This window comes from Neopelma chrysocephalum, unplaced genomic scaffold (assembly GCF_003984885.1).
Source record: "Neopelma chrysocephalum unplaced genomic scaffold, ASM398488v2 Primary Assembly neopelma1_116, whole genome shotgun sequence".
In the NCBI taxonomy this organism is placed as follows: Eukaryota; Metazoa; Chordata; class Aves; order Passeriformes; family Pipridae; genus Neopelma; species Neopelma chrysocephalum.
The window spans coordinates 3,658,003-3,674,159 of NW_020897778.1; the positions used below are offsets into that span (position 1 = coordinate 3,658,003).

General features: G+C 57.6%; 1 protein-coding gene across 3 annotated transcripts in view; it reads right to left on the reverse strand.

Moving 5' to 3' along the window:
* The window catches only part of NOS1 (nitric oxide synthase 1), a 71,237-nt gene that overhangs the window by 46,149 nt on the left and 8,931 nt on the right, over window positions 1-16,157 (reverse strand). Inside the window, exon 1 of one of the 3 annotated variants that reach the window (XM_027696736.1) lies at window positions 7,385-7,439. The exons of 1 other annotated variant lie outside the window; for it this stretch is intronic. The gene's annotated coding sequence lies outside the window, so the exon portion shown is untranslated. Of the gene's footprint in view, window positions 1-4,629; window positions 4,839-7,384; window positions 7,440-16,157 lie in introns of those variants that run through there. One more of the 3 variants, XM_027696735.1, reaches the window with a different exon arrangement.

Sequence of the window (16,157 nt, forward strand, 5' to 3'; positions counted from 1 at the left end):
CAATCCAATCGCAGCACGAGAGGGGAATCTGGGCTCCATTTAGACAGAAAAAAAGGAAAAAGAGAATTTAAGGATCGCAGCAGGTTGGCTGGAGCTGTAATAGCTCCAGAGCTGCCAGCCGGCATCAATAAAGTCAGCGACAGAGCTCTTGGCTCAGTCAGTCCAGGAATAAACTCCTGCTTCATTTCAGCAACCCATGTTCTCGTGCCCTCCTTTGCTGCTGACACCCCAAAATTCCTTCTAGCGCGGTGTTAAATTTTCCTACACTAACAAAGGCGTTTAGGGCTCTGAACAGCAATAGATCTTATTGCCACCGGCTCTCCAAAGAGTGACTCACGGCCCTATTTAAAACCCTCTGGAAAAGATCGGGCTCCTCCTGCCACAGGCCTGGGTTCCTCGGTCTGGAGGCACGACCCCCCAGCCAGGGCCCTGAGGAATCCTGGCTCTGGGATTCCCTCTGTCCCCTGAGAGTCGCCCCCACCTCTCTTCAGGTGCCATCCCCCACTTTCCCACTGCTGGCTCCGGAACGTGGAGCCGAAGCAGAGCTCTCGCCCTCTTTGCACCGCCGTCCTCAGGGACTGTGCGAGGCAGAAATCGAGGATAATTTGTTCCCCTGAGTTGCTGTCCCTGCTTTTCTCAGGGTTTTGCATTAGCACTTGTTGCCATAGTACCAACAGCGGCGGCAAAGTTCTCTGGGGGCCTCCTGGGACCCATTCCTTGTCCTACAAGGGCCATGGCTCTAATTCAGGCAGGATTGAGGTGGGGAGATGTGGAATTTTTTGCCTCCTAGTCTTTGCTAAAGGTGCTGTCGGTGAGAGAGAGGCTGTTCCTTGGAAGCAGCAGCAGCAGCCACATCATCTTACTGCACCAGTAACACGGGGCTGGGCATGGGAAAGTGTGGCAAGAATGTCAGCAGTGTGTGAGGGAGAGGAGTGGAAATGGTCCCTGATGTCCCTGGTGCCCATCAGTTCCCGGGCTTTTCCCCTTCCCCGTGGGACAGCCCCGTGCTGGTGATGCTGCCTTTGGCTGAAGCAGCCCTAGCCCTGACCCTGAAAACAGCTTTTCCCCGTGCCAGAGGAGAGGAATTGGACTTCCCAAGACCTTGCTCCTCACTCCCGGCATGGTGGGGTGAGGCAGGCTGTCACCCCAGGGCCAGCTCTGCAGCCCTTGACCCACACACACCACCGACACTCCATTTTGATGGCTTTTGGGGGACGAAGGATAATCCCTGCTCGGAAAAGCCTGAGCTTTCCTGACTTCCAAAGCGAGGCAGAACCTCACGTTTCCAGCGTGTCTGAAAACATAAGCCTGAAAACTCCGGAAAATGGGATTAAGACAAGCCTGCCCTAGAAGGGCATTGCTCGATCTCGTTAAGCACTTCTGAATTGTCATGCAAAAAAGAGAGAAGCGTCGCCTTGGCACAATTACCTCTGCTTTTGTACCTCGCGGGTCGCCACGCTCCACATACAGAGCCAACACCCTGATAACATATGGGCTCCCCAGAGCTCCCGGTGCCCGCAGCCAGATCCCGAGCGCTCCCTCGGCATCGTATCAGCACAGCTGCCACCTCGGGTGGGAACGGGGGCTGCGCCGGGTCCCTTATCACACACAGCCCGTCACGGCTCGTTTGCAACGAGTGGATAGAATCAAACACGCTTTCATCCAGCTTCAGCCAGACAGTGGCTCCCAGGCCTCTTTGGGACACAATGTATTTATTTTTGGCTCGGGAGGAGAGATCAGATTGCGTACATGGGTTTGATTTAACGCACAGATACAATCGGAACAGCGTGAGTAGAACGGAGGCATTTTGGCTCCCGTTCGGAGCCTCCTCTCGAAACCGGTCCCTTGTTGGGGGGGTTGTATTTCTTCGGGAAAAATTGATGGTATCAACAAGTATCAAACAATATCCTCGTTACTCGGGAAAGGTAAATGCTAATCTATGCGAGCTGAGCTCATGTGACTTATCAGTTACTATATATAGTTGTTTTCAGGCACTGATTTAGGGAATCTGGCAGGTTTCCTAAGCCTTTGTACAGACACACCAGTGAAATGGAAAAGACAAAATACACAAGCAACGAGGGGGGGTGGGAGGGGAAATAATCTGACAGGGCCAAAATGGCCCTGAGGGTGAGGGAGGACCAACCCCTCCCCACGAGCAGCCACACAACGTTAATTCCAAGTGAGGATTCAGCCCAAACCCCTCTGCCTAAGATGGCCTCTCGCTCACGGTCGTCGCACTGACAGAGGGAATAAACAGAATTCAAAGGGCACAGGGGCTTGTCATTCTCCTTCACTCACGAGGATGTGAAATGCTTCTCCCAGAGCAGGTATGTGAGCAGAGAAATATCCCCTCAAACCCCACGTCCGTGTGGGAAGAGACTCCTCCGTACCGGGAGTTTGTTTGCAAACATATGCACGTTTTAAAATTGGAGGCTCTGCGAGTTTGTGGTGTCTTTAAGGAAATATTCTGGGTAACACGAGCTAGGAGAAAATAGAGGGAGGAAGAAATCACTGATGCAAACCCAAATTCCTTAAAATAAGGTTTCCCCACCCGCGATCTCGAGCAGAAAAGGCACAGCCGAGCAAGATGTGCAGGGAGAAATCCTCCGGAGAGCGTTGTCCTACGCAGCCCCCCTGCCCCAAAAGCCTCCCTGCAGCTTCTGTGTGATCACCCCTGTAGATCCCATTGTGCCTCCTGCCTGAGCCGTTGGCACTGGGGGATGTGGAGGAGGAAGAGGAGCTGGCGCTGAAGGCAGCGGAGCCTCCGACCACCGCAAATGCCCCCTGCAATCCCACACCTCCCGCTCCAGACAGCCCCTGCTCCCACGGGAAGGAAGGAGACACTTCCCCTCCATCTCAGTGAGAGGCGGATCAGCTCCTCGGGGGCTCGGCAGATAATTGCCAAGTCGCCTGCCAGAATTTCCTCCTGACAGTCATAACTTGGAAGCGTCGGAAGAAAATGTCTGCACCTGGGCTGTGGAGTCGGCGGGCTCGGGGGGCAGGGAACGGAGCCTGCACGGGGCAACGCACACCCCCCCCCGCTCCAGATGTTCCAGATGTGCGTGAGCAGAGGCGCCTTTTTGCTCTGCTTTGCCAGGAAAACCCAAAAGCTTTCTACCATCTCCCAGCCGAGAGCGAGGCAGCAGGCAGGGCACGCAGGGTTCATCGCCTTTGATCCCTGCGACGACAACTCCCTCCTGCATTTCAGGCTCATCCACAGGGACCATCGAGGTCCTTGGTGTGCAGGTGGGGAGAGGGAAGGGGCAAAATCCGCACTGAGCCCCGGCTCTCCCTAAAGGAGAGGAGCCCGCCATCAGCGGGACAGCCCGGCGCTTCGCTCCAGGGCTGGAGCCGCATCGGGGTCTCTTCCCCACCCACCCTGGGCTGGGTGGGGAGTCTTGCTCCCACCCCAGTGCGTCGGGGAGAGTGGGGACACCCTGGGGACACCCGGGACATCCCGACCCCGAGGGACAGGGGAAACAGCAAGGGCAGGACGTGGCATGGGTCACCCCCGCCACCCCAGCACCGGGGTTGGTGGCATCTCCTGCGTGCCAAGCCCGCCCCGCCCGTGTCCGGAGTGTCGGGGCGCTGCGGGCAGGCGGCGGTGCCCGCGGAGTTCAGCACCCGGGACAGCTCTGGCACAGCCCGCTGCGGGCGAGGGGACCAGCTCACCCCCCACCTCCCCCCCCCAGCACTGCTCCCCCCCGCCCCGGGCACTGATCCCCCCGGGACACTGCCCCTCCACCAGGAACACTGCCCCCGCCCCCCGGGAACTGCCCTCTCCCGGGAAACAGCATCCCCAGGGAAAACTGCCCCCCACCCCAGAAGATTGACATTCCGCCCCCACCCCCGCCCCGAAAACCGCCCCTTTGCCCTCCCTAAAAACTTCCCATGTTAAGCCCCCCCGGCCCCCGGAAAGCTGCCGATCGCGGCCCCTGCCCGCTCCGGACCGATCGCATCCGGCACCCGCCCGCTCCGGCCCTTTTCCCTTCCCTTCCCTCGCCGGGCAAAGTGCCGGCTGTCCCGGGCTCGCTGCCCGCCGCTCCCGCTGCCCACCCCCGCACTCCCTGCACCTGCCCCTGCCTGCCCTTCCCGGGAAAAAAACCTTTCCCGCATACCCCGCGTGTCCCCCCCGTGCCAGGAGCCCCCTCGCCCCATCCAAACTTGGTGCGCGGAGTTGCGGGGGAGGGAGACACCGATTCCCGCAGCGCGGGGGGTGCGGGGGGGAGCCGGGCACGGGGGCGGTGGGCGAAGTTCTCGGGGGACCCCCGGGGCGCGGAGGGGCGAGGGAGGGGGCACAGCACGGCCCGAGGGGGTGCGGTGGGAGCCGCGTCTCGGCGCGGCCACCCACGACCCGGCTCTCCGGACTGGCAAAGCGGCTTTCCCCGGGCAGACCCCACGCGTGTCCCCCGCCCCGCGGAGCCCTCCTGCCCGCACCGGTGGGGCGGGGGTCCCGCTGACGTCCCTCCTTTTCCCCGGCCAAGGGCTCGGCACAGCCCCGGTGCCCCGAGGCGGCGGCAGCGCTTCCGACGGGGCGCACGGTCCCGCGGGGCTCCGCGGCCGGTCCCGCACCCGCCGCAAAGTTTCCCGGAGAAGCGGCGCCCGGCGCGGGGCTGGGGGGGCACCTACCGTGCGGCGGAGAGGAGCCGTGCCCGGCCCCGCGCCCGTGCCCGGCCCCGCATCCCTCCCGGCGCGGCGCTGGGCTCGGCTGGGCTGGCAGGGGGGGAGCCAGTCCTCGCTGCGCCCCTTTATCCCAGCATCACCGAAACGAATCCGCTTTGACGTCCAACCAGGGTTTTTATGGGTGTGGAGCGAGCCGGTGCAGCCCTCATTAGGAGACACTCTGCTCTCCAAATCATACATCTTTTATATAACCTCATTTCCAGCGTGGCTTTTCTTCCCCCTCCCTCCCCTTGCCGGGGAGCGTCGCCCACCCTCCCCCCAACTCCCCCACCAATTAAAGAGCTGAGAGACACCCCCCGGCCCCCACTTGTTGCCGGGAAGCTCCGCTCCACTGCCCGCGGGCTCAGCTCAGTCTGCCCCGGGGGAGTGGGGGGCTCTGCCTGACCCGGGGGGCTCAGCGCTCCCCAACTCTCTGCCCAGCCGTGCTGCAGCCCCCCCATTCCTGCTCCCAGCCAGGTTATGCCGCAGAAAAGCCCCCTCTTTCCCTGGCATCAGGCAGCCCCCTCTGCCCGCTCAGTGCCCGGGGCTCACAACCCCTCCTGGATATTCCAGTGCCCCCAGCCCGGATCCAGGCAGTGCTGGGACAGCCCTGTACCTCTGCTGCTGGAGCTGAACCTGGGCTGCACACGGGGGAGAGAACAAAGGGTCTCCTCACCCCATTTCCCCTCCTGACTCTTTACCTGCCCCCAGCAAGGCCCAGTGCAGACCCAGGCTTGACATCAGTCTCCAGGCTTTGCAACCGCGCTCATTCCCATGGCAACAACAAACACACAATTATAGATATATAATATTATATAAACCAAGTGGGCTCTCGGGCAGGAGTGTGAGGTTCACCTGCTCACAGCCTCTTTCCGAGCTCAGGAGGCAGCTCCCACCAGGGCACAAAGAGGTGGCTTCAAGCCTGGTGAAGATCCACAGCCCGTGGATGCCCGGCAGCTCCGGTGCCACCCACCCCGGGCAGCCCCACCGCCTGCCCCACTGCCTGGGTGAAGGCAGGCAAACAGCACACAGCACAGCAGGCCATTCAATCACGAAACTTCCCACAGGGAAGGGAAAACCGAGCAGCCCTGCTCCTCCAGGCACCCCGGGAGCTGTGCAGAGGTGGAGGAGGGCAGGGGACAGGCAAACGCAGCAGCAGAGCTGGGGCTGCTTCCCCCGTTCTCCCCGCTCCTCACACTAATCACCAGAGCTGTGTGCACCGTCTGGGGCTAATGAAAACATGATTATGACTATTTAGATGCAGGAGGACTAATCTAATAGCGAGCTACCCAGCGACATCTGCTCTGATCCACTGGTCAGGGAATCCCGCCCCGCAGAGGGATGAGTGGGCACACGCTGGTGAGGAAGGGCTTTGTGACCCCGTCGCAGACTAAGAACAGTCAGTGCAGCTGAGAAAAGTCCAAATCCTTCTCCCTTCAGTGCTCAGAGCTCTGAGCACGGCCTTAGAGCTGCAGGGCTGTGTGGGCTGGTGATTATCAGGGAGGCTGGTCTCCCTCGGATGGGGGTGCAGGTGGATGGGGGTGGGTGCAGCGTGGCTGGAGGTCCAGCTCAGAGGGCCGAGGGGTGTGATGGCACCCATGTGGTGTTCGAGGGGACTCTGTCCTGCCAAAGCCACCCTGACACACCACATGGGTTCTGGCCAGCAGCACCTCGCTGCTCCCCTGCCCTCCTGCCAGGGAGGCACATCCACCAGAGGCAAGGCTGTGCTGGGCAAGCAAAGCCCTGAGTGCTGGGATGAGGGTGAGCAGGGCTCCCTGTGCCACTCCAGGACACGGGTTTGGAAGTGCAGCTCACCCACCCGCTTCCCACCACCCTGCAGCAGCACCCTGGGCAGGACCCCCGCCCTCTGCACCGGCCCGGAGCTTGGGAACTGCTCATCCCTGTGCCACGGCCTCCCAGGGCACGGCAGCTCCTCCTTCACCCGCAGAGAACCGAGTGGGACAACGCTCATTTTCGGATCATCTGCGGCTTTGCCGCCGCCCGTAAATCCGGGCGAGCCGGGAGCAAAGTGTCAGAACTGGAAGGGACCCGCCGGCCTGTGCTTGTCCTGTGCTCTCCCCGCGCCAGGGAGGAGCCCCAGGTAGCCTTTCCCTCCAGCTGGAAGCCATGAGTCAGCCCGGAGAGGAAGGCTTGGAGGTGCACAAACAACCGACGAGACAGATGTTGGTCTGTGAACGGAGAAGGTGGAGCGAGACCCTCTCTGACAAATCTGCCCCCAGCGAGCCCATTCCCACACAGCTCTTGGGGTGACAGCGAAGGTTTGCACCTCCCTTCCTCCCGCAAAAATTGTTTGGGGACAGGATGTCTCCACAGGGAACATATTCCTGTCATCCTGCCTCATCCTCCTCGGGTAGCAAGAGCCCCGGAGAAGCTCCCTCCTGCCCAGCCCTGTCCATGGAAGTTGCTTCCCCCCTTCCCGCAGCTGGGAGCAAATGCAAGCAGCGCTACCAAGCAAGTTTTCCCCCAAAAACTGCTCGGGAGAGGGAACAGCTTCTTCCCTGCCCCTCACACAGCTGCTCCCCGGTTCCCCCTCTCCTCTGAAAGCAGCTCAGCGCCTCTCGCCTCTGGCCATATGCTGCCAGCGGTTAGAGAAGCCAAATATAAACGCAGCAGTTAATGCTCACCCAAGTTTCCTTCCCACCCCCCCTCCCTCAAATCCTGGCTCTTTTCCCCTCTCCTGCTGCCCTTCTCCCTCACCCACCTCTCTCTGGGGAGCCAGCGGCGCCGGGGGCTCCAGCGGGTGCGTGGCAGGGAGCTGGAGCCGGGAATGTGAGCCGGCTGTGCTGCCGGAGCTCCCAGCCCGCCGCCGGGAATGTGCCGCTCAGGATGCTCGGCTCTCTAAGATCCTTAGGAAGCCGCGGCCCCGGCACGGATCACACACACAATATCCCCGGCAGCTCCGGAGTTATTCGGCTGCTATTTCCATGCAACTCGAAATGCGTTCGAGGGATTATTGCCCGGGGACTAAAGAAACGGCTAAACATATTTATACTAAAGCTTTAGGAGCCTGTGGAACCGCACACACACACACACACACACACACACACACACACACCAGCTGATAGCGGGGTCTGGCACAGAGACTGCGGCGATTTGGGACAAATCCCAGGATTGTCTGTCTGTGCTCTAGTTTAGAGCGGGCGCCGATGCTGGTGCTTGCCTAGAGGTGGCAGTGAGCCTTCGCTCTTCTCCTCGCCCCGAACGCGGCTCAGGAGGGCCCGGGAAGTCCCGGCCGAGCCGGAGCTCTGCCCTCTCCGCTGGGCCGGTGAAGGGTTTGCTGTGGGCGTCCAAAAAAACGCCACCCCAAAAAATGTAGGCGCCAAAAAAATGTCCATCCAAACCCCCCCCCCCCAAATACCGGTGTTGAGCCCACAGGTGTGACCTGCAGGCAGGGGACCCGTTGCCCCCTCCAGAATCCCCCCTGAGCACACCCACACCGAAGATTCAGGGGATTCTTTGGCATCCTCCCCTCCGCACGGTGCCCGGGGCAAAGGGTGGGCGTTCCTCAAATCCAAACTGCCTTTTTTATGGGGCAAAGACTGGGTTTTATCAAATCCAGGCTGCCCTTCAGACCTGGGAGCACGTTTCCGAGGCAGCTCCCTTTTAGAAACATCCCCGTGCCAGCTCCCAGCTCCACCAGCCCTATGACATTCTCTTTTTTTTTGACGGGGGAAACACTTTGCTCCCCACTTTCCCAAGCTGTAACAACCAGGCAGAGACGTGAAGGCTTCCAGCACAAACACCAACATCCCACAAGACACCTGTAAACCCCACCAAAAGCTTCACACAAGTCCTAAAACTCCCTGCAGCGGGGGTCAGAGTGGGGAATGTGCTGCTGGGAAGATTCCTTCGGAGCGTGGCTCAGCCTCCCAGGGCACGGAGTGGGTTATGAAGGGTGATCTCTCTCTCTCACACGTGGGCACACACACACACACACACACACACACACACACACGAAATCTAATAAAAAGATATTAGTCGAGGAGTATTTGGCTCCTGGCATTCAACTATCTCGAGCTTCATACAGACACCAAAGAAATGAAATTATGGGAGCACACAAACAAGAAATTCCAGGGGGATGAATTAATGCTTCACCGCTGTTATAGAGCAGAGGAGTACCTGTCTGTCTTCCCTTGCATTTCTTTCTTCTTGGACTTCAAAATATGATCCCCCCCCCTCCTTTAAAAGTCACGACAGTATGTTTCCTCCAGCCCCAGCCCTACCACCTTTCCATCAAAACCAAAATCGCTTTCATTATCATTTTAAGGACACGTCGGAGGGCTGACAAACGCACCGGGGTTCAAGGGCTTCTTGTAAATCCGGGGTCTAATTTAGACAGATTAAAAAAAAAAAAACCCTCCTGCTTTAAGACCTCCCTGCACAGCCTGAAAGGGGTTCGAGTCCCTTCTGGGTTATTCAGATGCAAACGCTGTTTTGAAGCACAAGTGTCTGAGCCATCCACCGGCAGCTGGAAGTTTGGGGGCAGATGCTTCGCAGCAGCAGCAGCAGAGCTACACGACTCCACTGGAATCAGCAGAATCGAGATCATTAAAGCCAGCTAAAACCAGCCAGTCCTCGGCATTTTGTACCATCTGAGTCCCTATTTCAAGCCTTTCTGGTGGGATCAGGCCCCCAAGCAGCACCTTTTCACCTTTAGGTCGATTATGGGCGTAATTACAAGGCGGAAAAGCCACTTCTCTGTCGACCTTAAGCAGCGTGTTTAGAGGTTTAAATTTGTTTTTTCTTTCTATGCGGTGACACATTTCAGAGGGCTGCAGGTTAAAGACTCTTTTGAAAAGACCCAAATCCTTAATCTTAAGTGAAAAGTTATCACCGGAGGACCTTGGGGTGGGTGGTGACAAACACAGGAAAGGGCCCTGCGTCAGCCAGGGCTCTGGGTAAATAGGGCCGGGGAGGAGAGTGGCGGGCTGGGAGCAGCCTGACGAGCCTGATAAGCCAAATCTGCAAAGCATTCATTGCAAAAACCGACACAAAGCAAACCCAAAAGCAGAGGAACAGCTGCTGTCGAGTCCTTAATTTCTAAAGAGGAGCAAGAAGGAAAATAAAAAAAAAAAGCCAAAAATAACCCGCTCCCCACCAGCAAAGCCCCTCGTGTTCTGCCTCACAGGGTGGGTGGGAGGGAGGCTCCAGCAACCCGGCTCCCCCCCAGACCCCTGAAATGAAGCAGAGAATTTGGGATGGAGCTGCAGCCCCTCCCACACATCAACCCTGAGGGCAGGGTTAGATGGGATGTTGGGAAGGAATTCCTGGCTGGGAGGATGGGGAGGCCCTGGCACAGGTTGCCCAGAGAAGCTGTGGCTGCTTCCCAGCACAGGGAGGACGTGGAGCTGCTGGAGAGAGTCCAGAGGAGGCCACGGAGATGCCCCAAGGGCTGGAGCCCCTCTGCTCTGGAGCCAGGCTGGGAGAGCTGGGGGGGTTCACCTGGACAAGAGAAGGATCCAGGGAGAGCTGAGAGCCCCTTCCAGGGCCTAAAGGGGCTCCAGGAGAGCTGGAGAGGGACTGGGGACAAGGGATGGAGGGACAGCACACAGGGAATGGCTTCCCACTGCCAGAGGGCAGGGATAGATGGGAGATTGGGAAGGAATTCCTGGCTGGGAGGGTGGGGAGGCCCTGGCCCAGGTTGCCCAGAGAAGCTGTGGCTGCCCCTGGATCCCTGGAAGTGTCCAAGGCCAGGTTGGAGCAACCTGGGCTAGTGGGAGGTGTCCCTGCCCATGGCAGGGGGTGGAAAAGGATGAGTTTTAAGGTCCCTTCCCACCCAAACCATTCCATGACTCTTGGATGATTCCAGCTTCTTCCTGGACGGAGCAGCAAAGCCCAAGGGGAAGGTGGCAACACCGAAGGCTAATCCAAGTCTCAGATTACTCACAGCCCCAGCAAAATTATTATTATTATTATATAATAATAATAATAATAAAGAAGCCTTGAGTGATGTTCAAGTGTAGAGGGACCAAAGGTGTTGGTTTCCCAGCCTGGAATCAGCACCGTTCAGCCATGGCCAAGGAGCAGCCGTGGATCATTCCCAGCCGTGGATCATTCCCAGCCCAAACACGGCAGCTCCCAAAAAAAAAAAAAGGAAGACAAACAACAACTCCAGAGACAGAGAGATGTTTTTTTTCCATCTTTTCTCTCCCAAACCAAACAGAAAGGCGGCGTTCAGCCTTCCCACCAACCGAGCAGAAGTTTGCAGAAGCTGCGCCAGGAATTTAGATTTATTTCTGGCACGACTTTAATGGGATGTTGAAGTGCTGCTGTCATTTAAAGGTATTTAACAGCTTTTTCTGAGCAAACCCCTTCCCCAGAGCACTTTGCTTCGAGCTGCTTGAACAACCAGCGTGGCCAGGGGAGCTCAGCACCCCGACACCGAGCCCTGGCAGCAGGTTGGAATCTGCCAGCCCCGAGTTCACATCTTTAAAAGAAAATAAAATAATAATCAAAAAATCAATATACAGCTTTTTGGCTACCTCCAGACAGAGCTCAGTGATTCACTCGCTTCCAAAGGTTCTGTGCCTGTGGTCAAAAGCATCCCTGATGTTTCCTTGGTGCCACGTGGGTTTTAGCCCAAACCCCTTCCTTGGTATCCCACACTTTTCAGCCCCCTGGGACCCATTTTCACAACAAAAATGGGGCTGGAAAATTCTCACCCCAATGCACAGTTCTCACAAAAACATCCCATTTTTCAGATCTCAGCCCTGCCATTAAATTGAGCTGGATATAAGAAGAGGCAGATGGAGAAACCAGAGCCCAGCTGGACAAACCCTGTTCCTTTAGGGAAGTGGTACCAAGGGTATCCCCAAAAAGAAAAAACACCCCTCAAAACCTTCTGATGTTTTGGTGCTGTCAGAAGAAGGAAATTGTGCCTGTGTTTAAGAACCAGAGGGTTTCCACCTCTTCATGTTAAAAATTAGAGGGTTTCCACCTCTTGACATCTCTGGTGGGTGGTGGTAACTCCACCAAGGAGGTTTGGCTGCCCACAAACCCCAAACCAGCTGCAAAGAAATGTCTTTCCCTCAGTGTGCAGCTCATCCAGTCATGGATAAGTCCCAGGCAAGGAGAGGTTTCCTGATGTCCCATCCCTGGAAGTGCCCAAGGCCGGGTTGGATAAACTTGGAGCAACCTGGGCTAGTGGAAGGTGCCCCTGCCCATGGCAAGGGGTGGCACTGGGTGAGCTTTAAGGTCCCTTCCCACCCAAACCAGTCTGTGATTCCACGATGGGCACACACAGGCCTTCCCAGTCCCCCCCCACTCCGACCTGGGCTCCTGCCCAGTTTGCAGTGGGAGGTGGTGAAATCCTGGGATATCCTGTCTCTCCGTGCCAGGAAAACACCCGGGAGGGGCCCCACCTGTTTTGATTTCCAGGCTCCTGCTTTCCCTGCTGCCTCCTAACACCCTTCACCCTCGGGAGAGGGCTCAGCTCAGTGAGGATTGAACCCATCATGGTGACAGGAACACCTGAGCCAGGTCCTGCCCACAGCCAAAGCCAGGCTCATCCAGGCTTTGCCCAACGAGCCTGTGGGTATCCTGGTCTCTCCTAACGCCTCCTATGGAGCTGGGGAATCGTTCTGCTGGCTGGGGGGTCATGGCTCTGTCCCTCCACATCCATCTGGGTGAGCTTTGCTGCTCCGTCCAGGAAGAAGCTGGGATCATCACAGAGTCATGGAATGGTTTGGGTGGGAAGGGACCTTAAAGCTCTGGGGGTGATGGGCCCCACTGTCCCCCAGAGCAAGGGGAGCAGCACTGCCATCACCCTCAGGCTCCTTCAGTGTCCACCTGAGCACAGGGGACAGTCCCTTGGCTGCCAGTAGGACCCTGCTGGCAAGGGAAATTTGGTTATGGCTGCAGCTCCCCGAGTCCTCCATCAGTGCCCCCAGCCAGGGCAGCCACTGCTGCAGCAGATGAGCTGAATCCCCCCTCAGCCCACCACCAAATCCTGGGGCAGAGCCCACCCAGGAGGCTGGAAACCCCCCAGGATTTGCCCCCATGCTGGACAGACCCAGCCCTGTGCCAGCACCACCAACCCCTCAGGACTTTATGCCCTGATGAGACCAGGATGGAATGGTCCAGCCAGCAGGGAGGAAGAGATGCCCAGGGTACACCAGGAGAGCTGGCATCCAAAACAACCCCTTTTTTTTGTTTATTTTGTTTTTATTTTATTTTATTTTTAGCAATGTTATTTTCCCATCCTCATTTTGAGGGTGTTTTGCAGCAGGAGCAGCTGATGGGCTGGAAAAAAAGGCTCTGAGAGTCAGGAGCGGGGGGTACCCAGCCGTGCAGCCCGAGGGAGAGGTTTGAGGCTAAAAACATAGTAAACAGGAAAAACAGCCCAACAAATAAACAGGCCACCTTGGACCAGGGAAGCACTGCCCCGTGAAACACTGGAAAATAACCATCCTCCTCCCCAGTTCCCGTTTTAAAAACGGGAAACTGAGGCATGGAAGGGCCCAAGGTCGGCCACGACGGGTTTGCAGCACCCCCGGAGCCAAACTTCAAAGGGAAACATTAAAAACATCAAAGCACTTTTCTTTTTTCCTCACCTGCCCGCTGGATGAGGGACAGGGCTCGGGGTTTTCCCTGCGAGGTTAAAGGACCACCAGGAATTCCTTGAGGGGAAGGGGAAGGCTGGAAAATTCTCACCCCAGTGCACCAGCAACAGCCAGAGGAGCCCAGCCCGGGACTCGGCAAACCAAAGGCTTCTGTTTGCCACTGAGACAGAAATAAATTGGAGCCAGGCACTCCCAAAGAAAGACCGTGAAGAAAAGGAACAAACCCCAAGAAGGATCAAGATCGAGCAAGAAAAGAGCTGCTGCAAAACCCCGAGTCACAGCAGGAGGACCCTTCCCTGCTCCTTGAGCTGCACCAAGAGTTCCCAGCCCCAAACTGCTCCCCAGAAGAGAGCCCAACACTTCCCAGGGGGGTTGGCTCCTCATCCCTGGGTGAAGTGAGGCCGATTTGGGAAGTTTAGGGACACCTGCAAGCTGCTGGAGGAGGAGGGGAGGGATGTGGCATCAGCAGAGGCTCCACGGAGATGCTGCCAGGGCTGGAGCCCCTCTGCTCTGGAGCCAGGCTGGGAGAGCTGGGGGGGTTCACCTGGACAAGAGAAGGCTCCAGGGAGACCTGAGAGCCCCTTCCAGGGCCTAAAGGGGCTCCAGGAGAGCTGGAGAGGGACTGAGGACAATGGATGGAGGGACAGGACACAGGGAATGGCTTCCCACTGCCAGAGGGCAGGGATAGATGGGATATTGGGAAGGAATTTCTGGCTGTGAGGGTGGGGAGGCCCTGGCACAGGTTGCCCAGAGAAGCTGTGGCTGCCCCTGGATCCCTGGAAGTGTCCAAGGCCAGGTTGGACGGGGCTTGGAGCAACCTGGGCTGGTGGGAGGTGTCCCTGCCCATGGCAGGGGGTGGGATGGGATGAGCTTTGAGGAGCTGCTGCTCTTTGAGCTAATCCAGCCCCTGCCGTGGGTTTGCACCCAAACCCCACAGCCTGCACAGGTCATTGGTCACGTTCTCCTCTGCCCTGACCTCACCCCAGCCCGGGGCCACGGTGGCCAAGGAGTCCCATTGATGAGCCAGGACAGGATCAGTGCTGACCCCCCCAGCCCTCACACTGCCCGTGGTCACACACCAGGAGGCCGCTGCTCTTCCCTGCTGCAGCTTGAAGGCAGAACAAAACACATCTTGGTGCCATTCCACTCTCCCACCAAGGAATCGCCGCCTCTCCGGAGCACGTTTCCCCCTCACAGCCTGGTTCCCCTTCCCTGCTGGTTCGTAAAGAAGTCTCTCTCTCGCCTTCTCTGGATTTGGGAGTGATAACACAACCTCAGAGGTGTTTTTCTTGATCTCAGGGTCCTGCCAGCCCCCCACAGGGGAGGACAGGGCAGCCTGAGCTGCCCTCGTGGGGCACAGGATGAGCCACAGCCCTTCAAACCTCCAACGCCACTGCCAGAGATGGAATCTGAGAAAGGCTCCCCCGCTCCTTTTTCTTACTCTCTCTTTGGTTTTTTCTTCCTCTTCCTCTCTCTTCTCCCCCCACCCCCCCCAGCCTCTTATTCCCAGTGGCCAAGAACATTTAGTCTGGCCGGGAAAAGGAAATCTCATTACAGAATTATGGTTCATTTAGCAGGTCCCACTGGAAGCCCTGCAATAACCACTGGCTTCCTAACAGGATTAGCCAGTGTCTGAACCTCCCGATCTCCCTGCAGGCATCTCCACTCCCCAGACAGGCTCAGGGACCCCAGAAACCCACGAGCAGCCACAGAAACCCACGGCTGAGGTGGATGGAGGGAAGGGAAGATCGAGGGGAGCCCAAGGCGGCTTTGCGGGTGTGAAGGTGGGCACTGCCAGGTTGGAACAGGTTATCCCAGGGGTTATCCCAGGCTCTCCAGATACAAATCCCACTTTGCTTGGCTGTCTTGGCCTCTTCCAACCTGTCCATTCTCACCCAAGACTTCAGGTTGGCTCCCATGAGGGGTCTGGGGATATTAATGTGGGAAACACAAGGAAGACACTGGAGTGATGCAAGTTCTGCTGCAGGGTTGGACAGGACATTCCCTGCTTGCTGCACCTGAGCCAGCACCCAGGTGCTCCTTGGAGCTGGTTGAGGCTCCTCCTGACATCAATCTTGGAGTCTACATGACCACGGAGGTGTTTGGTTGGCATCACATTGCCCGGTGACACGATTCCTGGGATCAGCTCTCTCTTGCTAAAAGGACAGGAAAATACGATCCAGAAGAGAAGGTGAAGAAAAAAATCCAAATTATACAGGGCCACCAGAACAGCCAAGGCCAAGTTTTGCCTTCAGTGCTGCTGAAATCTCTTTGCTTCTCCCATCCCCATCCCCTCCCAATACCAGGAAGAGGTGGTGAAAGGGCACTAAATTGGGGGTAGCACACGTGACACCACCTCCTTGGTTTCACAGGGGTGAACATCTGCCTCTCGCCACCGTTTCGTGACCACAACGGTTCACACACGGAGGGAACACAAATGCTGTCCCCACCAGCAGAACCATCAGGCTGAGGATGGCAAATCCAGCTCTTCCAACAGCCTGGAACTGGCTGAGGGCTTGGCACAGCAGCCTGGCCCTGGGCAGGGAGGCAGCAGCAGGAGTGTTGCAAAATATCCTCCCTCCAACAACCAGGGTAGACGGTGGGAAGTGTCTCAGCAGCTCCCTCCAGGCATCACCTGGGAAAGAAGGAGCTCAAAGCATGAGCAGAATTTGCCTGGTTTGCCTCCCTTAGGGCAGGGAGAGGCAGCACAGCTTGGGTTTAACCAACAGCAAGAAGGAGGAAAACTGTTTGAACGAGTTTGCCAAGTGGTGTCATCACACACCTTACTCCATCACACCTCCACTCAACCTTATCCCATATCACCTCTACTCATCCCTATCCCATCACACCTCTATCCATCCCTATACCATCACACCTCTACTCATCTCTATCCCATCCCATCTCTATCCATCC